The sequence below is a fragment of the Heterodontus francisci genome, chromosome 2 (assembly GCF_036365525.1).
Source record: "Heterodontus francisci isolate sHetFra1 chromosome 2, sHetFra1.hap1, whole genome shotgun sequence".
NCBI classification, from domain to species: domain Eukaryota; kingdom Metazoa; phylum Chordata; class Chondrichthyes; order Heterodontiformes; family Heterodontidae; genus Heterodontus; species Heterodontus francisci.
This window is the reverse complement of record NC_090372.1, coordinates 56,027,186-56,054,521: the sequence shown is the minus strand read 5'-3', so window position 1 is coordinate 56,054,521 and position 27,336 is coordinate 56,027,186. Positions and strand designations below refer to the sequence as shown.

The 27,336-nt window shown below is 45.0% G+C and overlaps 1 protein-coding gene across 7 annotated transcripts in view; it reads left to right on the top strand.

Annotated features, from left to right (window-relative positions):
• fbxl7 (F-box and leucine-rich repeat protein 7) overlaps window positions 1-27,336 on the top strand; it is a 530,556-nt gene that overhangs the window by 432,926 nt on the left and 70,294 nt on the right. Inside the window, exon 1 of one of the 7 annotated variants that reach the window (XM_068050444.1) lies at window positions 26,675-26,699. The exons of the other annotated variants lie outside the window; for them this stretch is intronic. The gene's annotated coding sequence lies outside the window, so the exon portion shown is untranslated. Of the gene's footprint in view, window positions 1-26,674; window positions 26,700-27,336 lie in introns of those variants that run through there. 7 annotated transcript variants of the gene reach the window in all.

The window sequence follows — 27,336 nt, the reverse complement described above, 5'->3', positions numbered from 1 at the left end:
ATTAGTTTAAACTCCTCCCCACAGCACTAGCAAACCCGCCAACAAGGATGTTAGTCCCCCTCTGGTTCAGTTGTAGACTGTCCCACTTGTACAGGTCCCACCTTCCCCAGAAACGGTCACAGTGTTCCAGGAATCTAAAACCCTCCCTCCTGCACCAACTCTTAAGCCACACATTCGTCTGTGCTATTCTCCTATTTCTATACTCACTAGCACGTGGCACTGGGAGTACATAGAACATAGAACAGTACAGCACAGTACAGGCCCTTTGGCCCACGATGTTGTGCTGAACCTTTAACCTACTCTAAGATAAAACTAACTACCTACCCTTCATTCTACTATCATCCATGTACCTATCCAAGAGTCGCTTAAATGCCCCTAATGTATCTGCTTCTACTACTACCGCTGGCAGCGCATTCCACACACCCACCACTCTCTGTGTAAAGAACCTACCTCTGACATCTCCCCGAAACCTTCCTCCAATCACCTTAAAATTATGCCCCCTGGTGATAACCCTTTCCACCCTGGGAAAAAGTCTCTGGCTATCCACTCTATCTATGCCTCTCATCATCTTGTACCCCTCTATCAAGTCACCTCTCATCCTTCTTCGCTCCAATGAGAAAAGCCCCAGCTCCCTCAATCTTTGTTCGTAGGACATGCCCTCCAGTCCAGGCAGCATCCTGGTAAATCTCCTCTGCATCCTCTCTAAAGCTTCCACATCCTTCCTATAATGAGGCGACCAGAACTGAACACAATATTCCAAGTGTGGTCGAACCAGGGCCTTATAGAGCTGCAGCATAACCTCGCGGCTCTTAAACTCAATCCCCCTGTTTATGAAAGCCAACACACCATACACCTTCTTAACAACCCTATCAACTTGGGTGGCAACTTTGAGCGATCTATGGACATGGACCCCAAGATCCCTCTGTTCCTCCACACTACCAAGAATCCTGTCTTTAAGCCTGTATTCCGCATTCAAATTCGACCTTTCAAAATGAATCACTTCACACTTTTCCAGGTTGAACTCCATCTGTCACTTCGCAGCCCAGCTCTGCATCCTGTCAATGTCCCGTTGCAACCTACAACAGCCTTCCACACTATCCACAACTCCAGCAACCATTGTGTCATCGGCAAACTTGCTAACCCAGCCTTCCACTTCCTCATCCAAGTCATTTATAAAAATCACAAAGAGCAGAGGTCCCAGAACAGATCCCTGCGGAACACCACTGGTCACCGAGCTCCAGGCTGAATACTTTCCATCTACTACCACCCTCTGTCTTCTATGGGCCAGCCAATTCTGTATCCAGACAGCCAACTTTCCCTGTAACCCATACCTCCTTACTTTCTGAATGAGCCTACCATGGGGAACCTTATCAAACGCCTTGCTAAAATCCATATACACCACATCCACTGCTCTTCCTTCATCAACGTGTTTTGTCACATCTTCAAAGAATTCAGTAAGGCTTGTGAGGCATGACCTGCCCCTCACAAAGCCATGCTGACTGTCTCTAATCAAACTATGCTTTTCCAAATAATCATAAATCCTGTCTCTCAGAATCCTCTCCAATAATTTGCCCACTACCGACGTAAGACTGACTTGTCTATAATTCCCAGGTTATCCCTATTCCCTTTCTTGAACAAGGGAACAACATTTGCCACCCTCCAATCATCCGGCACCACTCCAGTGGACAGTGAAGACGCAAAGATCATCGCCAAAGGAGCAGCAATCTCTTCCCTCGCTTCCCGTAATATCCTTGGGTATATCCCATCTGGCCCCGGGGACATATCTGTCCTCATATCATTCAAAATTTCCAGCACATCCTCCCTCTTAACCTCAACCTGTTCGAGCATATCAGCCTGTTCCACGCTGTCCTAGTTTGCTGCCTAACTCCCTGAATTCTTGATGCAAGACCTCATCCGTCTTTCTACCTATGTCATTGGTACCAACATGTACCATGACCTCTGCCTTATCACCCTCCCCCTTCAGGATGCCCTGCAGCCGTTCAGTGGCATCCCCAACCCTGGCACCAGGGAGGCAACACACCATCCTGGAGTCAAGTTGACGGCCACAGTAGCGCCTATCTGTTCCCCTGACTATATAATCCCCTATTACTATTGCTTTTCCTCTCTTTCTCCCTTCCTTTGCAGACAGGCTGCTCGTGCTGCCAGAAGCTTGGCTCTGTCCGCACTCCCTGGAGGAACCAGCCTCATCAGCCTCCAAAATGGAATACCGATTTGCAAGCGGGACCCCAGGGGACTCCTGAACTACCTGCCTGATTCTCTTGGACTGCCTGGTGGTCACCCATTCCCTTCCTTCCTCAAGTCCCTTCAGCTGCGGTGTGACCACCTCTCTATATGTGCTATCCATGATGCTCTCAGACTCTGGGATGCTCCACAGTGTTTCCAGCCGCCGTTCCAGCTCTGAAACCCGAGCTTCCAGGAGCTGCAGCTGGACACACTTCCTGCACACATGCTGGTCCCGGGGACTGGAAATGTTCCCGGATTCCCACATGCAGCAAGAGGAGCAAACCATGGCTTTAAACTCTCCTGCTATGACTAAACCCTTTAAATTTAAAACTTTAGAAGACTATTATAATAAAAAAAAAATCAACTAAGTCTTGCTAAAATAATGACTTACAATTCAATCCAGCTTGAAAAATACCCACCAGGACTTGCTCACCAGTCAGCTGTACTCTGTGGAAACTCTCGGCTCCCCTCACGCTCTTTGAGGACAGGTAGGAAATGAAAGGAGCTCTTCACTCCCTCCTCACCGAACTCCCTCAGTCACAAAACTCCCACTTTATCACTCTAATGCAACCCAAGTCAGCACTTCAGTGCAAGCTGACGGTGTCAACACTCTTATATCTGCTACATCTCCTCCTGTTCTGATTCACTTGTGATGATTGTGTGTGCAGGGGACAGTACAGCTGGAATGAGAATTCTTTTGCTCAGAATCACAACCATTGTAAACATGCATCGACATCAAGCATTCATGACTGGCTTTCGCAAGACACATCCAAGCAGATCGACAATTCTGTGGATAAAGGTGGATGTATTGTATTTAAATTTCTAGAAGGCATTTGATAAGGTGCCATATCAAAGGTTATTGTGGAAAATAAAAGCTCAAGGTGTAGTGGGTAACATATTGGCATGGATAGAAGATTGACCAGCTAACAGGAAACAGAGAGTAGGCATAAATGGGTCATTTTCTGTTTTCAAGATGTAATGAGTGGTGTGCCACAGGGATCAGTGCTGGGGCCTCAACTTTTTACAGTTTATATAAATGACTTGGATTGAAGGATCGAAGGTATGGTTGCTAAAGTTGATGATGACACAAAGATAGGCAGGAAAGTAAGTTGTGAAGAGGACATGAGGCTATAAAAGGATATAGATAGGTTAAGTGAATGGTCAAAGACCTGGCAAACGGAGTATAATGCAGGCAAATGTGAAATTGTCCACTTTGGCAGGAAGAATAAAAAAGAAGCATATTATCTAAATAGTGAGAGATTGCAGAGCTCTGAAATGTAGAGGGATCTGGGTGTCCTAGTGCACGAATCGCAAAAGGTTAGTATGCAGGTACAGCACATAATTAGGAAAGCTAATAGAATGTTATCATTTATTACGAGGAGAATTGAATACAAAAGTAAGGAGGTTATGCTTCAATTATACAGGGCATTGGTGAGACCACATCTGGAGTACTGTGTACAGTATTGTTCTGCTTATTTAAGGAAGGATGTAAATGCGTTGGAAGCAGTTCAGAGAAGGTTTACTAGACTAATATCTGGAATTGGTGGGTTGTCTTATGAGGAAAGGTTGGACAGGCTAGGCTTGTATCTGCTGGAGTTTAGAAGAGTAAGAGGCGACTCGATTGAAACATACAAGATCCTGAGGGGTCTTTACAGGGTAGATGTGGAAAGGATGTTTCCCCTTGTTGGACAATCTAGAACTATGGGTTACTGTTTTTTAAAAAAAAAGGGTCACTCATTTAAAACAGAGATGAGGAGAAATTTTTTTCTGTCAGAGGGTCGTACGTCTTTGGATCTCCTTCCTCAAAAAGCAATAGAAGCAATCTTTGATTATTTTTAAGGCAGATGTAGATAAATTCTTGATAAACAAGGGGGTGAAAAATTATTGGGGGTAGGTAGGAATGTGGAGTCGAGGTTACAATCAGATCAGCCATGATCCTGTTGAATGGCAGAGCAGGCTTGAGGGGCCGATTGCCCTACTCCTGTTCCTAATTTGTATGTTTGTACGTTCGTATGCCAATCGTGAACTTTGCGCAAAATCATTTAGTGTATTTCAGCAAGACTGCTCACACAATCCAGTGCATGCCTTGTTTCCCTTTTTTCTTAAAGAGACAGAGCCAGGGTGACAAAGAGTGGAGCAGCTTTGCCAAGACCACTTATCCTTGCCGATCTGCGCAAACCATTGATGCGTTTGCGACACTGTGCCCAGGTTCTGCGCGTCATCGCACGGTTCGAGACCTTCTCTGCGACCTCCATTCAAGCCGCCTTGATCAGGTGGGAGTGTCTTCAAACTCCCTCTGCAGGGAAGAGGACCTCCCGCCTTTTCCCTGGAGGAGAACCTGCAGGGTGGCATCACTGAACTGTGGGGGAGACGCTGCCTGCTGGCTAACATCTTCTGCTGTGGGGCTGCAGAGATAAAGTACATGATCTGAAGTTGGTGCTGGATTACAAAAATTAAGGGAGGCAAAAACATTTTGGTTTGATTTCAAGCTTGATTTCAGGCTCCTTTTCAGACAGTTAGATGACAGGAAGGCTTCTGAGGCTTGAGGCTGCAAGCACAGAATTCTTTATAACCATGGCGATAATGAAAGGCTGTCTCGCCACCGAATCCAACGTGTCCCCATGCCCATCGCTGCACACTTCATTTACATACGAAATTGCATGGGAAATTGGAAACATGGCAGAACCGGAAGTTATCCCTACTCCAGTTCCGCTGTCTGAATGTCATGGGACTCATACAATCCCAGCCTATGAGTCTAAAAGATAGGGTAGGGAGAAAGGGAGGTGAGGTGGCATGGCAGTATTGATTAGGAGAAGACATTGTAGAGTTGGAAAGAGAGGATGTCCTTTACATTGCAAGGACAGAATTCATTTGATTAGAGTTGAGAAGCAAAAAGAGTATGTTCACGCTCCTGGGGGTATTTTATAGACCTCCAAGTAGTGAGAGAGAGGTAGAGGAGCAAATCTGCAGAGAAATGACAGAGATGTGCAAGAACTATAAAGGGGTGATATTGGGGAACCTTAACTACCCAAATGTCAATTAGGATAATGTAACATTAAAGGGAAAGGAGGGGGAGGAATTTCTGAAATGTGTTCAAGATCACTATGTTCTCAGTCCATCTGGGAAGGAGGCATTCCTGGATCTGGTGCTTGGGTATGAGGTGGGCCAAGTGGATCAAGTATCTGTGGGAGAACACTTGGGTAAGAGTGATCGTCGTATCGTAAAGTTTAGATTAGTGGAGAAGAGCAAGGAACAATCTAAAGTAGAACTTCTAAATTGGAAGAGGGCTAACTTCAATGGGATGAGAGCAGATCTAGCCAGGGTAAAATAGAACCAAAGATTGACAGGAGAAATTGTAACAGAATAATCTTGGAACTCGAGGAGCATCTGGAGTCACTGAGGTGCATTCATGAGGATGAGAGATACATAGATAGCACATTTCAGGAGGTGGTCACGCCACAGCTTAAGAGAGCACAGGCAGAAAGGTGGCTGCCAGACAGACAAGAAGGACAAGGCAGGTAGTGCAGGAGTCCCCAGAGGGCATCCCACTTTCTAACCAGTATTCAGTTCTGAGTATCGATGGGAGAGAGGGTTCCTCTGGAGAGTGCAGCGAGAGTCATGACCAGAGCACTATGGGTGGCTCAGCTGTGCAGTGAGGGAGGAGAAAAGACAGGACAGCAATAGTGCTAGGGGATTCTGTAGTTACCAGAACAGACAAGCATTTCTGTGGTAGCAGACATGATTCCAGAATGGTATTTTGCCTCCCTGGTGCAAGGATCATGGATATCGCCGAGTGGCTACAAAGCACTCTGGAGGGCAAGGGTGCACAGCCAGAGGTCATGGTCCACATTGGTACCAATGATATAAGCAGAAAAAGGGTTGAGGTCCTGCAGGCTGAGCTTAGGGTGTTAGCAAAGAGATTAGTAAGCCAGACCTCAAGGGTAGTAATCTCTGGATTACTCCCAAGGCCATGTGCTAGTGAGTATAGAAATAGGAGAATACACCAGAAGAATACGTGGCTGGAGAGATGGTGCAGGAGGGAAGGCTTCAGATTTCTGGGGCATTGGGACCAGTTCTGGGGAAGATGGGACCTGTACAAGCCTGACGGTCGACACCTGAACAGAACCGGGACGAATATCCTTGCAGGAAGGTTGGCTTCTGCTATTGGGGATAGTTTAAACTAAATTGGCAGGGGGATGGGAACCTGAGGGCAGTTTCAGATAGGACAAATTTAAGGCAGAGAACGGGAGGCAGAAAATTAGCAAGTGACTCTGAAAGACAGAAGAAGCAAAGGTTAAAAAGTGGGCTGCGTTTACTGACAACGCAACCACTAGGTGGCGCAGTACCTGCACATGCGCAAATGCAGGCTCTTCAACTGGAACGTCAGTGTCTGCGACGTTCAGGCTGCTGCCAGGATTAAAGATGGCGCTGCGCAATTTATCACAGGAAATGCTTATGGCTAGATCATTCCAGAAAACTAACCTTACATTAAGTTGAATGGAAGACCAGTAATATGCGATGTAGTTATAGGATACTAACTGTAATCCTCAGATGCTTTTAATATTCCAGTAATCCTATTAAATACAAAAGGAATTTTATGATTGAATTTCCATTGGAAGATAGTGAATTGTCACCCCGATCGAAAATCGGGCAGAGTATAAAATGTGCTGCCAATTCGTTATTGTGATTCATTTATATGACTGACCAGGACTGATTTCACCCGAACGTAGCTACCAGCTCCCACCTCACTGGCCGCTCTCCCCCCTGGGCAACTCGCTTTCTCCCCCTCCTCCCTACCAGCCGGTTCCACCCCCTCAACCCCCCATAGCCGCTCGCTCCAGACTTCGCTGCTCTCCCTCATTCCCCTGGCCGATTGTTACTCGCTTGGCGCCAGCCCGCTCACCGGCCGCTTGCTTCCCACTTCCCCGCCCTCACCCCGGCCAACCGCATCGAGGCCTGGAGCAAGTTGCCGAGAGCAGGGGCGGTCAGTGGGGCGGGAGCGAGTGACAGGGATCGAGCTCCAGTCTCAAGGTCTCGATACCCGATGACGCTTTATCGCACATGCGCGAAGATGCACCAGGCTCAGATACGCGATGACGCCATACCGTGCATGCGATACTTAGACCTGGCAAGATGTAGCTGCGCATGTGCAGAGCTTGGCGAACTCCGCTGACATCACCAGGCAGCTGCGTTGTCCGCAATCACTTTGTAAAAAGTGTGCAGTATAGGAATTTGGCAGTGTTAACAGATACTTCTTTAAATGCAAGGAATTCTTCTTTGGCCTCCTTGTCTCAAGAGACAATGGGTAAGAGCCTTGAGGTGGTCAGTGGTTTGTGGAGCTGTGCCTGGAGTGGCTGTAAAGGCCAATTCTAGAGTGACAGACTCTTCCACAGGTGCTGCAGATAAAATTGGTTGTCGGGGCTGTTACACAGTTGGCTCTCTCCTTGCACTTCTGTCTTTTTTCCTGCCAACTGCTAGGTCTCTTTGACTTGCCACTCTTTAGCCCCACCTTTATGGCTGTCTGCCAGCTCTGGCGATCACTGGCAACTGACTCCCACGACTTGTGATCAATGTCACAGGACTTCATGTTGCATTTGCAGACGTCTTTAAAGCGGAGACATGGACAGTCGGTGGGTATGATACCAGTGACGAGCTCGCTGTACAATGCGTCCTTGGGGATAGAGTCATAGAGTTATACAGCACAGAAACAGGCCCGTTGGCCCATCTTGTCTGTGCCGGCCATCCAGCACCCAACTATTCTAATCCCATATTCCTGCACTTGGCCCGTAGCCTTGTATACTATGGCATTTCAAGTGCTCGTCTAAATACGTTTTAAATGTTGTGAGGGTTCCTGCCTCCACTACCTCTTCAGGCCATCTTCAGGGATCCTGCCATCTTCCATGCGGCTCACATGGCCAAGCCATCTCAAGCGCCATTGGCTCAGTAGGGTGTATATGCCGGGGATGTTGGCCGCCTCGAGGACTTCTGCGTTGGCGATATGTCCTGCCACCTGATGCCAAGGATTCTTCGGAAGCAGCGAAGATGGAATGAGTTGAGACGTCGCTCTTGGCTGACATACGTTGTCCAGGCCTCGCTGCTGTAGAGCAAGGTACTGAGGACACAGGCTTGAAGCACTCGGACTTTTGTGTTCTGTGTCAGTGCACCATTTTCTCACACCCTCTTGGCCAGTCTGGACATAGCAGCGGACACCTTTCCCATGCGCTTGTTGATTTCTGCATCGAGAGACAGGTTACTGGTGATAGTTGAGTCTAGGTAGGTGAACTCTTGAACCACTTCCAGAGCGTGGTCGCCGATATTGATGGATGGAGCATTTCTGACATCCTGTCCTATGATATTTGTTTTCTTGAGGCCATGGTTATGCCAAATTCGTTGCAGGCAGCTGCAATCCTGTCGATGAGTCTCTGCAGACACTATTCTGTGTGGGATGTTAATGCAGCATCGTCAGCAAAGAAGAGTTCCCTGATGAGGACCTTCTGTACTTTGGTCTTCGCTCTTAGACGGGCAAGGTTGAACAACCTGCCATCTGATCTTGTGTGGAGGAAAACTCCTTCTTCTGAAGACTTGAACGCATGTGAGAGCAGCAGTGAGAAGAAGATCCCAAACAGTGTAGGTGCGAGAACACAGCCCTGTTTCACGCCACTCAGGATAAGAAAGGGGTCTGATGAGGCACCGCTATGCTGAATTGTGCCTTTCATATTGTCATAGAATGAGGTGATGATACTTAGTAGCTTTGGTGGACACCTGATCTTTGCTAGTGGTCTGAAGAGACCACGTCTGCTGACAAGGTCAAAGGTTTTGGTGAGATCTATGAAAGCAATGTAGAGGGGCATCTGTTGTTCGCAGCATTTCTCCTGTAGCTGGCGAAGGGAGAACAGCGTGTCACTGGTGGATCTCTCTGCTCGAAAGCCGCACTGTGCCTCAGGGTAGACACGCTCAGCCAGCTTCTGGAGTCTGTTTAAAATGACTCGAGCGAAGGCTTTCCCCACTATGCTGAGCAGGGAGATTCCACGGTAGTTGTTGCAGTCACCGCGGTCACCCTTGTTCTTATAGAGGGTGATGATATTGGCATCGCGCATGCCCTGGGTACTGCTCCCCCATCCTAGCACAGGCAAAGCAGTTCATGGAGTGCTAAGAGTATAGCAGGATTGGCACTCTTGATTATTTCAGGGGTAATGCCATCCTTTCCAGGGGCTTTTCCACTGGTTAGAGAATCAATGGCATCACTGAGTTCCGATTTTATTGGCTGTTTGTCCAGCTCATCCATGACTGGTAGAGACTGGGCTGCATTGAGGGCGGTATCAGTGACAACATTTTCCTTGGAGTACAATTCTAGGTAGTGCTCCACCCGGCGGTCCATTTGCTTGCATTGGTCAGGGATCGTTTCCCCTGATTTAGACTTGAGGGGGGCAATCTTCTTGATGGTTAGCCCAGAAGCTCTCTTAATGCCATCATACATTCCTCTGATGTTTCTGGTGTCGGAGGCCAGCTGAATATGACTGCATAGGTGTTGCCAGTAGTCATTTGCACAGAGCCTGGCTGTTCTTTGTGCAGCGCTTCTGGCTACTTTAAGTGCTACGGATGTTAACTCGCTGGGGGCTTTCTTGTAGTTCAACAGTGCAGTGTGCTTAGTGGCTATGACAGGTTCCAGCTCTTCAAAGTGAGATTGAAACCAGTCTGCATTCTGCTTCTCACGTTTGCCAAAGGTGGTCATTACTGAGTCATAGATGGCGTCTCTGATGTGGGCCCACTTCGTCTCTGCATCCCCTGCAGGAATGTTTCGAAGGGCTTTTTCAAAGGAATTTAGAAGCTTATGTAACAGCTGTGGATAAGAAATTCTGTTCGTGTTGATGCGCGGGCGGCCCTTCTGCTTGGAGTGATGTAGCTTCTTTGGTTTGAGTCTAACTTTGCTGTACACCAGGGAGTGGTTGGTGTCGCAGTATGCAAGGAATATAGCAAGTAAAACTGCTGAGCTGAGGGCACAGCTCGATGCATGGCAGCATGATATCATTGCTATAACGGAAACTTGGCTTAAAGAGGGGCAAAAATGGCTGCTCAACATCCCGGGATATAATAAAAGCAAAATACTGGATATGGAGTTTTCAGGCAGGATAGAGAGGGTGATAAAAAGGAGGGGGTGTAGCATTATTGGTTAAAGAATCCATTACAGCTGTAAGAAGGGATGATATGCTAAATGAATCATAAAATGAGGCCATATGGGTTGAGCTCAGAAATAAAAAAGGGGCAGCCACATTACTGGGAGTGTACTATAGACCCCCAGATAGTGAGAGGGAGATAGAAGAACAGATATGTAGGCAAAGAATTTCAGCTACCCTAATATCAACTAGGATACAAACAGTGTGAGGGGCACAAAATTCTTGAATTGCATTCCAGAGAACTTTTTTAGCCAGCACGTAACAAGCCCAATGAGAGGGGGTGCAATTCTAACTTTATTTATTTTTTATTTATTTAGAGATACAGCACTGAAACAGGCCCTTCGGCCCACCGAGTCTGTGCCGACCATCATCCACCTATTTATACTAATCCTACGCTAATCCCATACTCCTACCACATCCCCAATATTCCCCTACCACCTACCTATACTATATTTATAATGGCCAATTTACCGATCAACCTACAAGTCTTTGGCTGTGGGAGGAAACCCGGCACCCGGCGAAAACCCACACGGTCACAGGGAGAACTTGCAAACTCCACACAGGCAGTCTCCAGAATTGAACCCAGGTCGCTGTAGCTGTGAGGCTGCGGTGCTAACCACTGCGCCACTGTGCTGCCCTTTAGCCTGAGGAAATGAAGCTGGGCAATTGGATGAAGTAGCAGTGGTGATCATTTTGGAGATAGTGACCATAAGACAGTTAGATTTAACATTATTATGGAAAAGGGCAAGGATAGAACAAGAATAAAAGTTCTAAATTTGGGCAAGGCAAATTTTACGAAGCTGAGAGGAGATCTGGCGAAAGTGTATATGATACAGCTACTTGAAGGAAAATCAGTGGCAAACCAGTGGGAGGCATTCAAAGGCGAGATTCTATGGGCACAGTGTAGACATGTCCCCACAAAGAATCTAGATCCCCTGGTTATCTAGGAGCATACAGGGTAAGATAAAGCAGAAAAAGAAAGCATACGACAGTCACAAAAAACTGAATACATTAGAAAGCCTAGAGAAGTATAGAAAGAGCAGCGGTGAAGTAAAAAAGGAAAGTAGGAAAGCAAAGAAAAGAATGAAAACATATTGGCAGATAAAATCAAGGGAAACCCAAATATGTTTTATCAGTACACTAAGAGCAAGAGGATAACTAAGGAAAGTGCAGGGCCTATTACAGTGGCGCAGTGGTTAGCACTGCAGCCTCACAGCTCCAGGGACCCAGGTTCGATTCCGGGTACTGCCTGTGTGGAGTTTGCAAGTTCTCCCTGTGTCTGCGTGGGTTTTCTCCGGGTGCTCCGGTTTCCTCCCACAAGCCAAAAGACTTGCAGGTTGATAGGTAAATTGGCCATTATAAATTGTCACTAGTATAGGTAGGTGGTAGGGAAATATAGGGACAGGTGGGGATGTTTGGTGGGAATATGGGATTTGTGTAGGATTAGTCTAAATGGGTGGTTGATGTTCGGCACAGACTCGGTGGGCCGAAGGGCCTGTTTCAGTGCTGTATCTCTAATCTAATCTAATCTAATCTATTAGAGATGTACAGGGTAACTTATGCGTGGATGCAAATCATGTGGACAGGGTTCTTCATGAGTACTTTGTCTCTGTCTTCACAAAGGAGAGGGATGATGCAGACATTGTAATTCAAGAGGAGGAGTTTGAAATATTAGATACGTTAGGTATAATGAGGGAGGAAGTACTAGAGGGTCTGAAAGTGGATAAATCACCAGGGCCGGATGGATTGTATTCCAGGCTGTTAAAGGAAGTCAGGGAAGAACTAACGGATGCTCTGAGGGTCATTTTCAAATCCTCACTTGATACAGGTAAGGTGCCAGAGAATTGGAGGTATGCAAACGTACCATTGTTTAAAAAGGGTGCAAGGGATAGACCAAATAATTATGGGCCGGTCAGTCTGACCTCGGTGGTGGGCAAATTATTAGAATCAATTCTGAGATAAGATAAACTGTCACTTAGAAAGGCACGGATTAATCAGGGATAGTCAGCATGGATTTGTCAAGAGAAAGACGTGTCTTACTAACTTAATTGAATTTTTTAAGGAAGTAACAAGGAGGATTGATGTGGGTAGTGCAGTGGATGTGGCCTACCTGGATTTTAGTAAGCTATTTGACAAGGTCCCACATGGACTGGTCAGAAAAGTAAAAGCCCATGGAATACAGCGGAATGTGGCAAGTTGGATCCAAAATTAGCTCAGTGACCGGAAACAAAGGTCGACGGATGATTTTGCAAATGGAAGGCGGTTTCCAGTGGCATTCCACAGGGCTCAGTATTGGGTCCCTTGCTGTTTGTGGTATATATTAATGACTTGGAATTAAATGTGGGAGGCATGATTGGGAAATTTGCAGATGACACAAAATGTGACCATGGAGTTGATAGTGAAGAGGATAGCTGTAGACTCCAGAGTGATATCAATGATTTGGTAGAGTGGGCGGAAAAGTGGCAAATAGAATACAATCGGAGACGTGTGAGGTAATGCATTTGGGGAGGGCAAATAAAACAAGGGAATACACAATTAACGGGAGGATATTGAGAGGGGTAGAGGAAGTTCCAGAGATGTAGAGGAAAGGATGTAGAGAAAAGGATGTAGAGGAAAGGAGAGCGAAGATGATTCTCGACAGGGGCGAGAGTAACAGGGTAGTTGTTATGGGGGACTTTAACTTTCCAAATACCGACTGGAAATACTATAGTTCGAGTACTTTAGATGGGTCTGTTTTTGTCCAGTGTGTGCAGGAGGGTTTTCTGACACAGTATGTAGACAGGCCAACCAGGGGCGATGCCACATTGGATTTGGTACTGGGTAATGAACCCGGCCAGGTGTTAGATTTAGATGTAGGTGAGCACTTTGGTGATAGTGATCACAATTCGGTTAGGTTTACCTTAGCGATGGGCAGGGACAGGTATATACCGCAGGGCAAAAATTATAGCTGGGGGAAAGGAAATTATGATGCGATTAGGCAAGATTTAGGATGCGTAGGATGGGGAAGGAAACTGCAGGGGATGGGAACAATCGAAATGTGGAGCTTATTCAAGGAGCAGCTACTGCGTGTCCTTGATAAGTATGTACCTGTGAGGCAGGGAGGAAGATGTCGAGCAAAGGAGCCGTGGTTTACTAAAGAAGTTGAAGAGCTTGTCAAGAGGAAGAAGAAGGCTTATGTTAGGATGAGACGTGAAGGCTCAGTTAGGGCGCTTGAGAGTTACAAGCTAGCCAGGAAGGATCTAAAGGGAGAGCTAAGAAGAGCAAGGAGAGGACACGAGAAGTCATTGGCGGATAGGATCAGGGAAAACCCTAAGGCTTTCTATAGGTATATCAGGAATAAAAGAATGACTAGAGTTAGATTAGGGCCAATCAAGGATAGTAGTGGGAAGTTGTGTGTGGAATCAGAGGAGGTAGGGGAAGTGTTAAATGAATATTTTGCGTCAGTATTTACAGTAGAGAAAGAAAATGTTGTCGAGGAGAATACTGAGATTCAGGCTACTAGGCTAGATGGGATTGAGGTTCACAAGGAGGAGGTGTTAGCAATTTTGGAAAGTGTGAAAATAGATAAGTCCCCTGGGCCAGATGGGATTTATCCTAGGATTCTCTGGGAAGCTAGGGAGGAGATTGCAGAGCCTTTGACCTTGATCTTTATGTCGTCATTGTCGACAGGAATAGTGCCGGAAGACTGGAGGATAGCAAATGTTGTCCCCTTGTTCAAGAAGGGGAGTAGAGACAGCCCTGGTAATTATAGACCTGTGAGCCTTACTTCGGTTGTGGGTAAAATGTTGGAAAAGTTTATAAGAGACAGGATTTATAATCATCTTGAAAAGAATAAGTTCATTAGCGATAGTCAGCACGGTTTTGTGACGGGTAGGTCGTGCCTCACAAACCTTATTGAGTTTTTCGAGAAGGTGACCAAACAGGTGGATGAGGGTAAAGCAGTGGATATGGTGTATATGGATTTCAGTAAGGCGTTTGATAAGGTTCCCCACGGTAGGCTATTGCAGAAAATACGGATGGGGTTGAAGGTGATTTAGAGCTTTGGATCAGAAATTGGCTAGCTGAAAGAAGACAGAGGGTGGTGGTTGATGGCAAATGTTCATCCTGGAGTTTAGTTACTAGTGGTGTACCGCAAGGATCTGTTTTGGGGCCACTGCTGTTTGTCATTTTTATAAATGACCTGGAAGAGGGTGTAGAAGGGTGGGTTAGTAAATTTGCGGATGACACGAAGGTCGGTGGAGTTGTGGATTGTGCCGAAGGATGTTGTAGGGTACAGAGGGACATAGATAGGCTGCAGAGCTGGGCTGAGAGATGGCAAATGAAGTTTAATGCGGAAAAGTGTGAGGTGATTCACTTTGGAAGGAGTAACAGGAATGCAGAGTACTGGGCTAATGGGAAGATTCTTGGTAGTGTAGATGAACAGAGAGATCTTGGTGTCCAGGTGCATAAATCCCTGAAGGTTGCTACCCAGGTTAATAGGGCTGTTAAGAAGGCATATGGTGTGTTAGCTTTTATTAGTAGGGGGATCGAGTTTCGGAGCCACGAGGTCATGCTGCAGCTGTACAAAACTCTGGTGAGACCGCATCTGGAGTATTGCGTGCAGTTCTGGTCACCGCATTATAGGAAGGATGTGGAAGCTATGGAAAGGGTGCAGAGGAGATTTACTAGGATGTTGCCTGGTATGGAGGGAAGGTCTTACGAGGAAAGGCTGAGGGACTTGAGGTTGTTTTTGTTAGAGTGAAGGAGGAGGAGAGGTGACTTAATAGAGACATATAAGATAATCAGAGGGTTAGATAGGGTGGATAGTGAGAGTCTTTTTCCTCGGATGGTGATGGCAAACACGAGGGGACATAGCTTTAAGTTGAGGGGTGATAGATATAGGACAGATGTCAGAGGTAGTTTCTTTACTCAGAGAGTAGTAGGGGCGTGAAACGCCCTGCCTGCAGCAGTAGTAGACTCGCCAACTTTAAGGGCATTTAAGTGGTCATTGGATAGACATATGGATGAAAATGGAATAGTGTAGGTCAGATGGTTTCACAGGTCGGCGCAACATCGAGGGCCGAAGGGCCTGTACTGCGCTGTAATATTCTAATTCTAAAAGTGAGAGACCTTGGAGTGCATGTCCACAGGTCCCTGAAGGTGGCAGGACAGGTAGATAAAGTGGTGAAGAAGGCATATGGAATGCTTTCCTTTATTGGCCGAGGTATAAAATACAAAAGCTGGGATGTAATACTGGAACTGTGTCAGACGCTGGTTAGGCCACAGCTGGAGTATTGTGTACAGTTCTGGTCACCACATTAGAGGAAGGATATCATTGCTCTGGAGAGAGTACAGAGGAGATTTACATGAATTTCAAGCCAGGGCTTGAAAATTGCAGCTGTGAGGAAAGATTGGATAGGCTAGGGTTGTTTTCTTTCGAACAGAGGTGGCTGAGGTGTGACTTAATTGAGGTGTACCAAATTATGAGGGGCCTAGATAGAGAAGACAGGAAGGACCTGTTTCCCCTAGCGGAGAGGTCAATTACCAGGGGCGCAAATTTAAGATGATTGGTAGAAGGATTAGAGGGGACATGAAGAAAAACTTTTGCACCCAGAGGGTGGTGGGTGTCTGGAATTCACTGCCTGGATTGGTGGTGGAGGCAGAAACCCTCAACTCATTTAAAAGGTACCTAGACCTGTACCTGAAGTGCTGTAACCTGTCAGGCTACGGACCAGGTGCTGGAAGGTGGGATTAGATTGGCGGCTAGTTTTTTCAGCTGGCGCAGACACGATGGGCTGAATGGCCTGTTTCTGTGCCATAACTTTTCTATGGTTCTAACAATGGGTGATCTTTAATGGGGAGACGTTTCAGGTACAGGCTAAGTAGATTTCAACAAGCGGGAAAGGCAGGGGTAACAAAGCCAGGGCTCCTTGGATGACAAGGGAGATAGAGAATATGATTAAACAAAAAAAAGAGTGTGCATGATGCATATCAGAGGACTGCTTCAAGCGAGAACCAGACCAATGCAATCAGTTAAGAGGGGAAATGAAGAGGAAAATAAGACTGGCAAGGAGAGTGTGAGAATAGAATGACAGTTAACATAACCCAAAAATCTTCTACCGGCATGTAAGTGGTAAGTGGGTAGCAAGAGGTGGGGCGGGGCCTGTTAGGGACAAAGAGAGTGATATATGCTTAGAGGCACAAGGCAAGGCTGGATTACTCAATGAATACTTTGTATCGGTATTTACTAAGGAACAGGATTCTGACAAAATATTGGTACAAGCGGAGATGGTAGAGGTAATAGATGAGGTGAAAATTGATAGGAAGGATGTACTGGTAAGTCTTGCTTAGAGTGGATACACATCTGGTCCGAATGGCTTGCATCCCGGGTTGCTAAGTGAAGTGGGAGTGGAGATAATAGAAGGGCTTGCCATAATCTTGCAATCTTCCTAAATATGGGGGAGGTGCCAGAGGATTGGAGAGTGCCAAATATGGCACCCTTCTCAAGAAAGGGTGCAAGGACCTCCTAGTAACTACAGACCGATTAATTCAGTGGTGGGTAAGGTTTTCAAAACTATAATCAGGAAAAAATTAACAGGTACTTGGAAGGTTTAAATTAATTAAGGAGAGCCAGCACAGATTGTAAAAGGCAGATGTTTGACTGAACTAATTGAATTTTTTGATGAAGGAACAGAGGAGGTTGTCTATATGGATTTTAAGGAAGCATTTGATAAAGTACCACATAAAAGGCTGGTTAACAAATTTGAGGCTCATGGAATAGGAGGGCCTGTGTCAACTTGGATAAAAAATTGGCTGAAGGACAGAAAACAGCGAGTCATGTTAAATGGTTGATTTCAGACCGGAGGATGGTAAGCAGTGGTGTTCCCCAAGGGTAAATACTAGGACTATTGCTTTTCACAGAATCACAGAATAATACAGTGCAAAAGAGGCCCTTCGGCCCATCGAGTCTGCACCGATGCATTAAAACACCTGACTTGTCTATCTAATCCCATTTGCCAGCACTTGGCCCATAGCCTTGAATGTTATGACGTGCCAAGTGCTCATCCAGGTACTTTTTAAAGAATGTGAGGCAACCTGCCTCTACCACCCTCCCAGGCAGGGAATTCCAGACTGTCACCACCCTCTGGGTAAAAAAGTTCTTCCTCAAATCGCCCTAAACCTCCCACCCCTCACCTTAAACTTGTGACCCCTCGTAACTGACCCTTCAACTAAGGGAACAGCTGCTCCCTATCCACCCTGTCCATGCCCCTCATAATCTTGTACACTCGATCAGGTCACCCCTCAGTCTTCTCTGCTCCAGTGAAAACAACCCAAGCCTATCCAACCTCTCTTCATAGCTTAAATGTTCCATCCCAGGCAACATCCTGGTGAATCGCCTCTGCACCCCCTCCAATGCAATCACATCCCATTATAAATATATATATAAATGACTTGTCATAGAGAGATACAGCACTGAAACAGGCCCTTTGGCCCACCGAGTCTGTGCCGACCAACAACCACCCATTTATACTAATCCTACATTAATCCCATATCTCCAACCACATCCCTACCATTCTCCTACCACCTTCCCTCACGGGGGGCAATTTACAATGGCCAACTTACCTATCATCCTGCATGTTTTTGGCTGTGGGAGGAAACCGGAGCACCCGGCAGAAACCCACATGGTCACAGGGAGAACTTGCAAACTCCACACAGCCAGTACCCAGAACCAAACTGAACCCAGGTCGCTTGAACTGTGAGGCTGCGGTGCTAACAACTGTGCCACTGTGCCGACTTGTATATTCTCTTAAAGCAAATAAGAGAAACTAAGAGTGAGTAAGAAAAGAAACTGACATCTAAAATAAAAGGGAGTCCCAAAGTCTTCTATAGGCATTGAAATAGTAAAAGGGTGGTAAAAGGTGGAGCAGGGCCGATTCGGGATCAAAAGAGGGATTTATGCATGGAGGCAGGGGGAATAGCTGAGGTGTTAAATGAATACTTTGCATCTGTCTTTACCAAGGAAGGAGATGCTACCCAGGCCATGGTGAAAGAGAAGGTAAATAAAACACTAGCAGGATTTAAAATTAAAAAGGAGGTATTAGATAGCCTATCTATAATTAAAGTTGATAAAGCACCAGGACTGGATGAGGTGCATCCAAGGATACTGAGAGAAGTGAGAGTGGAAATTTCAGATGCACTGGCCATAATTTTCCGGTCTTCCGGAACACCAAGGTCTAAGTCATATGTATCAGGAAGAGCAAAGGTCCCAACACTGAGTCTTGTGGCAGTTCACTCAGGGGTGGTGCCAGAGGACTGGAGATTGTTGTGCCCTTGTTCAAAAAAGGATGTAAAGATAAGCCCAGCAACTACAGATAGTCAGTTTAACTTCAGTGGTGGGGAAACTTCTAGAAAGAATAATTAGGGACAAAATTAATAGTCACATGGACAAAGGGTTAATTAAGCAAAGCATGGATTTGTTAAGGGAAAATCATATTTTGAAGGGGTAACCAAGAGGGTTGATGAGGGCAATTCTATTAATGTGGTGTATACGGACTTCCAAAAGGGATTTCATACCGTGCCACACAACAGACTTATGAGCAAAGTTATAGCTCATGGAATAAAAGGGACAATAGAAACATGGATATGAAACTGGCTGAGTGACAGGAAACCGAGAGTAGTGGTTAATGGATGTTTTTTGGGCTGGAGGAAGGTTTGTAGTGGAGTACCACAAGACTCAGTGTTGGGACCTTTGCTCTTCCTGATACATATGACTTAGACCTTGGTGTACCGGGCACAATTTCAAAATTTTCAGATGATAGGAAACTTGGAAGCATTGTGAACTGTGAGGAGGATAGTGTTGAACTTCAAAAGGACATAGACTAGCTGGTGGAATGGGCGGATAAAGTGGCAGATGAAGTTCAATGTGGAGAAATGTGAAGTGATTCATTTTGGTAGAAAGAAATGGAGAAACAATATAAAATAAAGCGTACACTTTAAAGGGGGGTGCAGCAGCAGAGGGACCTGGGTAAATATGTGCATAAGTCATTGAAGGTGGCAGGACAGGTTGAGCGGGCGGTTAATAAAGCATACAATAAAGCCTTGGGGCTTTATTAATAGGGGCATAGAGTACAAGGAGATTCTGTTGAACTTTTATAAGACACTAGTTCGGCCTCAGCTGGAGCATTGTCTCCAGTTCTGGGCGCCGCATTTAAGGAAAGATATGAAGGCATTGGAGAGATTGCAGAAAAGATTAATGAGAATGGTTCCAGAGATGAGGAACTTCATTTACGAAGATAAATTGGAGAAGTTGGGAGTGTTTTCCTTGGAGACGGGAAGGCTGAGAGGAGATTTGATAGAGGTATTCAAAATCATGAGGGATCTGGGGACAGAGTAGATAGGGACAAACTGTTCTCACTCGTGAAAGGATCAAGAACGAGAGGGCACAGATTTAAGGTAATTGGCAAAAGAAGCAATGGCGACCTGAGGAAAAACTTTTATGCGCGAGTGGTTAGGATCTGGAATGCACTGTCAGAGAGTACGGTTGAGGCAAGTTCAATCAAGGCATTCAAGAAGGAAATAAGTAGTTACCTGAAAAGGAAGAATGTACAGTGTTGTGGGGAGAAGTGGGGGAATGGCACTAAGTGACTTGTTCACTCGGCAAGCTGGTGCAGACATGATGGGTCGAATGGCCACCTTCTGTGCCGTAACAATTCTCTGATATTGGAATACAGAGTAAAATTTGAAAATTTGCTTATAATACCCAACTTGGATGTGTGGCAAACAGTGATGATGGTGCAAATCGACTGCAATAGGACATAGATAGGCTAGCAGAATGCACTGACAAGTGATAGATTTAATATACAAAAGTGTGAGCTGATGCATTTTGGCAGAAGGGATAGAAGAGGCAAAATAGATTAAATGGCACAGTTCTAAAGATGTACAGGGACAGAGGAATCTTGGGGTTCATGTGCATATATCTTTAAAGTTGGCAGGACATATTGAGAGAGTAGTTAGCAAAGCTGGGGCGGCACAGTGGCGCAGTGGTTAGCACCGCAGCCTCACAGCTCCAGGGACCCAGGTTCAATTCTGGGTACTGTCTGTGTGGAGTTTGCAAGTTTTCCCTGTGTCTGCTTGGGTTTCCTCCGGGTGCTCCGGTTTCCTTCCACTGCCAAAGACTTGCAGGTGATAGGTAAATTGGCTGTTATAAATTGCCCCTAGTGTAGGTAGCTGGTAGGGCATATGGGATTACTGTGGGGTTAGTTTAGATGGGTGGTTGTTGGTCGGCAGAGATTCGGTGGGCCGAAGGGCCTGTTTCAGTGCTGTATCTCTAAAATAAAAAAAAATAACAATGGGATCTTGGGTTTCATAAACAGAGATAGTGAGTACAAAAGCAAGGAAATATTACTGAACCTTTATAAAGCTCTGGTTAGGCCACAATTAGAGTATTGCATCCAGTTCTGGCCACCACACTTTAGGAAGGATGTGATGGTCCTTGAGAGGGTGCTGAGGAGATTTACCAGAATGGTTCCAGGCATGAGGGGTTTTAACTAAAAGGTTAGTTTGGAGAAGCTGGTGTTATTCTCCTTGGAGGCTGAGGGGAGATCTGATGTACAAGATTATGACAGGTTTGGATAAGGTACAAAAAAGAAAAGGTGTTCCCATTAGCTGATGGTACAAGAACACAGGAATGCAGATTTAAGGTTTTGGATAAGAGATACAAGGGGGAATGTGAGGACGAACTTTTTTATGCAGTGTTATGACCAAGGCAGGGGTAATGCACTTTTAATTCAGTCCCACTACTCCACAGGTCACAGCATATTAGTAAAGTTTCCCACCTACTGGAAAAATAGCTGAATTAACCACTCTATTTGTCCCCCAGAATAAAGCACACCAAACCAGGTTTCTTTAAACAACAACAAAATTAACTATTTATTAATAAACTAAGTCTTAAATAATAATGACATAACTCTATATGTGAAAAAGATTCTTCTAAAACCTTGTGTTCTTCCTAACCCTCACGAACTCACACATACATTCAAAAACCAGTTAACTGGGGAAAAAGGCTTTTTTGGTTTACAACTGTTTCTTAGGAATAATAAAATAATTGGGTTGTCATGGTCTGGTAAGGTATTTCTGGGTCGTTGAGTTGTCCCAGAGTCGAATAATCGGATGCCACTCAAAGTCTCCCCAGGCGAGGTTGTTGAACAGTCTGTGATGGGTAGGCTTTCAAGGCAATTAGTCTGCAGCAGGCGTCACACAGATATTTCAGCAAAGGGTGTAGCAACAGGTCTGCTTGTTTTGAAATAGCAGTCTAGCAATAGAAGCTTTCTTGAGATTTCAGGATCTCCTAAAACACAAGAGGCAACAGGAATCACTCTTGAGGCAGGGATTTTTGAGAGACTGGAGGCAATAGGAATCTGCAACCTCTCAAATTGCAGGGCCTTTCTCTCTGCAAAGCACTTTTCCTCCACAGAGTAGCAACTCCTCTTCTCCTGGGTCTTTTCTCTCTCCAGGCAGACCACAGTCACACCTCAAATATAGGAATTCTTTTTGCAAGAGAAGCAAGTCTTCTTTTACAGAGAGTAGGTCTTTTCTCTAGTCTGCAAAACAGGTCCCCAGCCAGATCTCACTGCATACTGCTGGTCCGGCCCACACTTCTTTTACAATGCAAAGTGAAACTAAAACCCACAATCACGTCATGTGATAGTCATAAATCTTCCGGTCCTTTCCCTGTTGTGCTACTTGGAAACAGGTGCCTTGCATCTGTCCACACTACACTCAGTCCACAATTCAAATGTCAGCTCTTAAAGCACTATTTGCAAAGAAAAATAGAAACACTCACATAACAGCAGTGAGTGGTAATGACCTGGAAGTTGCTGTCTAAGAGGGTGCTGGAAGCAAAGGTGATTAATGATTTCAAAAGGAAATTGGATGGGCACTTCAGGGAAATAAACTTGCAGAGCTATGGGGATAGAGCAGGTAATGGGACTGACTGGGTTGCTCTACATGGACTCAATGGGCCAACTGGCCTCCTTCTACTCTACTTTACTCAATGACCTCCCCTGCTGTCAGCAGGCCTTGCACACAGGCAGCAGATAATGGAAAACTGCCTGTGTGCTACCCCTCAATGTTCCATCCATTCACTTCAATTCTTTCTTCACTGCATCTTTGGTTGCAGAGCGTTTATCTATCTGAAACTGAAAGATTCTTCCTAAACTTTGCTACTCTCTTCCTCACTTCAAAAACCTCCAGTAGCCTTCCCTAAGTCTTCTCCTGACACTGAACAGTGATCTTCCTTACTTCTGCGGTGCAATTTGGGTGTTAATTATGATAAAAGTAAGTAGCAGCTGTTTAAAAGCTTTAGCGGCCTTTAAAAAGAAATTGGAGTCATGGAGTCATGAATTAATTCTGCTACCCACCTTCCTTTTTTCATTCCCTATCTTTTCTGAACACTGTATCCGTGAATATTAAACGCCAAGTGTTCCCCATTTCTAAGCCACATTTCTGCTATTGCCATTACATCATATTCCCACACAGCTATTTGCGCTTGTAGCTCACCAACCTTATTCACCAACTTTGTTGTATTTATATAGCGCCTTTCACAAGGTATTTTACAATCAATGAAATAAAAACATTAAATGCTGGAAATACTCAGCAGGTGTGGTAGAATCTTTGGAGAGAGAAACAGAGTTAGCGTCTGTGACCTTTCATCAGAACATCTGAAACTTTAACTCGTTTCTCTCTCCACAGATGCTGCCACACCTGCTAAGTATTTCCAGCATTTTCTATTTTTATTTCAGTTTTCCACCATCCGCAGTATTTTGCTATTGTCACAACCAATGAGGTTCTTTCGAAGTTTAGTCATTGTTTTAATCTAGAGAAATGTATGATGTAGTGAAATCCCTGGTTTAAAGCAATCAGAATTAACTCTTGTTGAATGTATTGATTGCTGAAGTACAAGTGGTTTTAAGTGGTTTAAGATATTAACGATGAGACAGTAATACAGCTTGTGATTCAGACTACTGACCCTTATCCTGAACTTCCAAATTTGATATGAAACATTTATTTAAATACTTCACTAGCGGGTTTGTTTGAGGTTAATTACATTCAGAAGTTACTTTTTAATCTATATCTTTTAATAGTAGATGCATGGGGATGGATTGATATTTTGGAGTTTCGCTTGGTACCTTGGGAGTCAGAACATTATCGAACTTTCCCCAATGAGATTAAGTATTTGGTGCAGAGTCCATAATAGGGCAGATTGCACATAGCCTATGCAAAGATTGACTTTGATGGATGGATCAAATAGCCTTTTATTTGCTCCATGCCTCTTATAGTTCATGTATTAATATCTTTAAATATAAATGTTATTGGTTCTATACCTTACAAGTCATTTGCAAAGAACCCAGACATCTTGCACTGACTTCCAACTCCCACAGAGCGTGAACATCAGGGACATTTTAAAATTAGATTTACGGCAAAGAGTAAGTTATGCCAAAAATCTATTTAAACATATGGAGCTGTGCTTATTTGTAGAGTAAGATATGTCAAAATAAGTTAAAAGGGGCCACCTTCCGGTGATTCCTCTTGTCCCCATTGTAGGTAAAGCAGAAGACCCAGAGAAGTCTCATGGAATTTGAGGACCACTGTGATGTGAATTGTAGGTCTTTATAACAAAATAAGTAAAACCTTGATGAGGATTGACAGCCCTCAGACCTCGTTGTCACCCACCAGCATGCCTGTCATGCTGATTGGTATCCATTCAAGTCTCACGATTTCTTTTTCAAGGGGGTGCTGTTATGCTGCCAAGTCTGCATCCTGTTGGCCTCTAGTATGGATGTCCCACTTGAGCTGGCCCCTGCTGTTTTTAAAAAGATGAGTAATTGAGCCAATGCGGTGAGGTTCAATACCTTTATTTCTTCCATCAGTATGCAAAGCCATTTACAAGCTGATTAGAGTTAACAGATAGAGTACAATAAATGTAAGCATGCATTCTAACACTGTACTAATTTCAGCGAAAAAAATGTCTCATTCTGTACCTTATTTCTTCCTTCAACAAGCTTGAATTTACCTCCTTTCCCTTGATTAACTCCCTTTGCCTCCTGATCTCACATGGTACTTCCTCTTCTGTAATTTTACATTGTTGTCAGCCTGATCTAAAGCCTATGTTGCCCTGCACGTATGTCTTTTCTCTATCTGTCTGTTTTTACTTATCTGTCTGTTTTCTGTGTGAAACTTACACAGCTGTGTCTCAGCATAGCTGTTTTTCCGTTACAGTCAGAGGCCTTCTTTTGGCAGACTTTCAAGCTTCAGCCACAATGCTTTATTCAATACACCATTGTCCAGTCTCTCACACTGTCCTGCATTCTGATTTCTATTTAAGTGGCCTTTAGCTTTTCATCATCCTCTCTACTAAACTTATGTTTAACTTCCCATCTACCTTTCTACCTCTTTTATTCCATGTTCCAACACCTACCCTGACAGCTTCTACTGCCAGCCATGATATCCCCCTCTCCCACTCGGCCTCAGGCATATCTCTTGTTCTAGTGGCCCATTGGAGCTGGACCTCCCCCGCCCTGCCTCTTGCATCCCCCATTCCTACTAAGCCTCAGGTACTTCCCCTGCAATGGTGGCCTGTTGGAGCTTACACCTCATGTCCTGGAGGGAAGGGCTTAAGCGACATCAGATATCATGGCAATAGAGGAGCCTGAAGCTTAGCAAAAACAGGGAATATCTCTGGGTTGGCTAACTAATGAGGGGAAGACTCAAACATATAACACTAAATTTTGGCTCTCTGGTGAGCATTTAACTCTACTTCTGAGGAACTTCTCCCCTGTCCCCTCCACCAGTCCTGTCAGCTCCATCTCCCATTCACTCTTCTCCCTTCCCATCTCTTCTCCTTGCTCCTCTGCACTTCCCCTTCCCACCCACCATGCTGTCCTTCCTCCACCTCAAATTCCCACTTGCCTTCCTTCCTCCTTACCCCTTCTCCTTTCACACTCCATTTCCTCACACTGCTCCATCATCCTTTCCCCTCTGACCCTGTCTCTTTCCACTGACAGGAGGGTGTAATTACAGTATGACAATTTTTGAATGGTAGTTATCAATATAAATTTGGACATAGAAATGCTTTATGGAAATATGATATCAAAGACAGGATATGTGTCATTAAAAGAGGATTGAATTACATTTGTAGCCCAATCCATTATCTCCCACACTCTAACACTACGTCATTTGGAGATTGCATGTGGTTTTTGCTTCCCAAGTATATTCCCATGGGAGATGTCACTTGCAATGTTACCAGAGGAGATGAACGCATATACATAAAAGTCCTTGAGGCTTCCTGTTTGCTGTGCCTTTTCTTCTTGGCACAATTTATTCATGCTTTTGTGATGCTGCATCTGAAATGAAAACAGAAAATGCTGGAAATACTCAGTGTCTGTGAAGAGAGAAAGAGAGTTAATGGCTGGAATTTTATCTAAACAGACCCACAAGTGGTAGGGAGGCCGATATTGGGTTGGGAAACCATTTGACATTATAGCGTGCTTTGCTCTGGCCTTTTAACTCAGCCACAGCATTAGCATCCCACCTTCAGGTTTCCTGGCCAATCAGAGAGGGTGGGTGGGATGACGCACTGAATCTGTCAAAGAAAGAATTTCTAGTTAAAGAGACTCTGGCAGGTGTCAGGATGGCTGAATTGTACATTGATTTCTCAGGCTTCAGCAGCCACAGAATGGAAAGCAACCCTGAGAAGGCTGCCTCCTGGGTCTCCAGCACTTACCTGGATGTCCTGCTGCAGGATCTGAGGGACTGAAGTGAGGTGGTGTTATCGAAGGACAAGAATAAGAGGCCAGACTGTCAGACCAAGTAGACATCTGTGGAAGTGAGCAAGGAAGTGAGTAGCAGGAGTGTGATCCCTTGAACCTGGAGACGTGCCCAAGAGATTCAAGAACCTCAGGAGGGCATGGCAGGTGAATGGGATAACACTTTCAGGTGACAAGCCTGACAATTTGACTTCCCCAGCATTATAACTGAGGCCGAGAGCAGAGTAGAGCAGCATAAAGGGCGAAGCCGAGAGTGGAGCCAATAAAGGGTGAGGGTGAGGCTGAGCGTGGAGCGGCGAGGCATGGCATAATGGGTGAGGCTGAGAGTGGAGCGGAGCAGAGCAGCATAAAGGGCAAGGCTGAAAGTAAAGTGGAGCAGTATAAAGGGCAAGGCTGATGGTGAGTCTGTGAACCGAACAGAAGGAAAAAAAATCACAGTGACGTCACAGCGCAAAGAGGTGTGTGGGTGAGTTGACAGGTAAGCATTTAATTTAATCAACCTATAAATTAAGCTAGAGCAATGAATTAGTATAAAATGAAAAGTAAGCCAATTCGATAAAATCCATAAACCATAACTTGTCATATTTTATGCCTTGTATATTGGATAAGTTTGATATAATTATGATCAGTGTTTAATTAATTCATCAGATCTAGGGGGGATAAAGTTAAAATTAAATAAAGAGTAATAGAAACATTAAAGGTTTCTGAATTTTCCAGAAATTGAAATTGAGATATATAGAACATAAGTTAAGTGATGTTAAGTTCCCTGTAAAATAAAGTGATGTCAGCAAAAGGAAAGGATGTGATTGGTGATTGGTGTGTGTTTATTTAAGTCTCAAGTTTATTTCTCTTAATTTAGGAAATAATTTAATAAATAGAAGCATAGCAGGACATCTCAGTCCCATGGAATGTGCATCCTGTGCCATGTGGGAACTCCAGGATCTTCTTATGCCCTGGAAAACCACAGGCTGAATTTTGTCAGCCCTCTAGGGACAGGCAGACTGGTGTGGGGGACCACAAAATAGCAAGGGAAGGAAATAGCAAGGGAAGGCAGGGGTGGAGAGGCCACTTAAGGGCCTTTTCCCACCACCACTGGTATTTTACCAGAGTCCCGC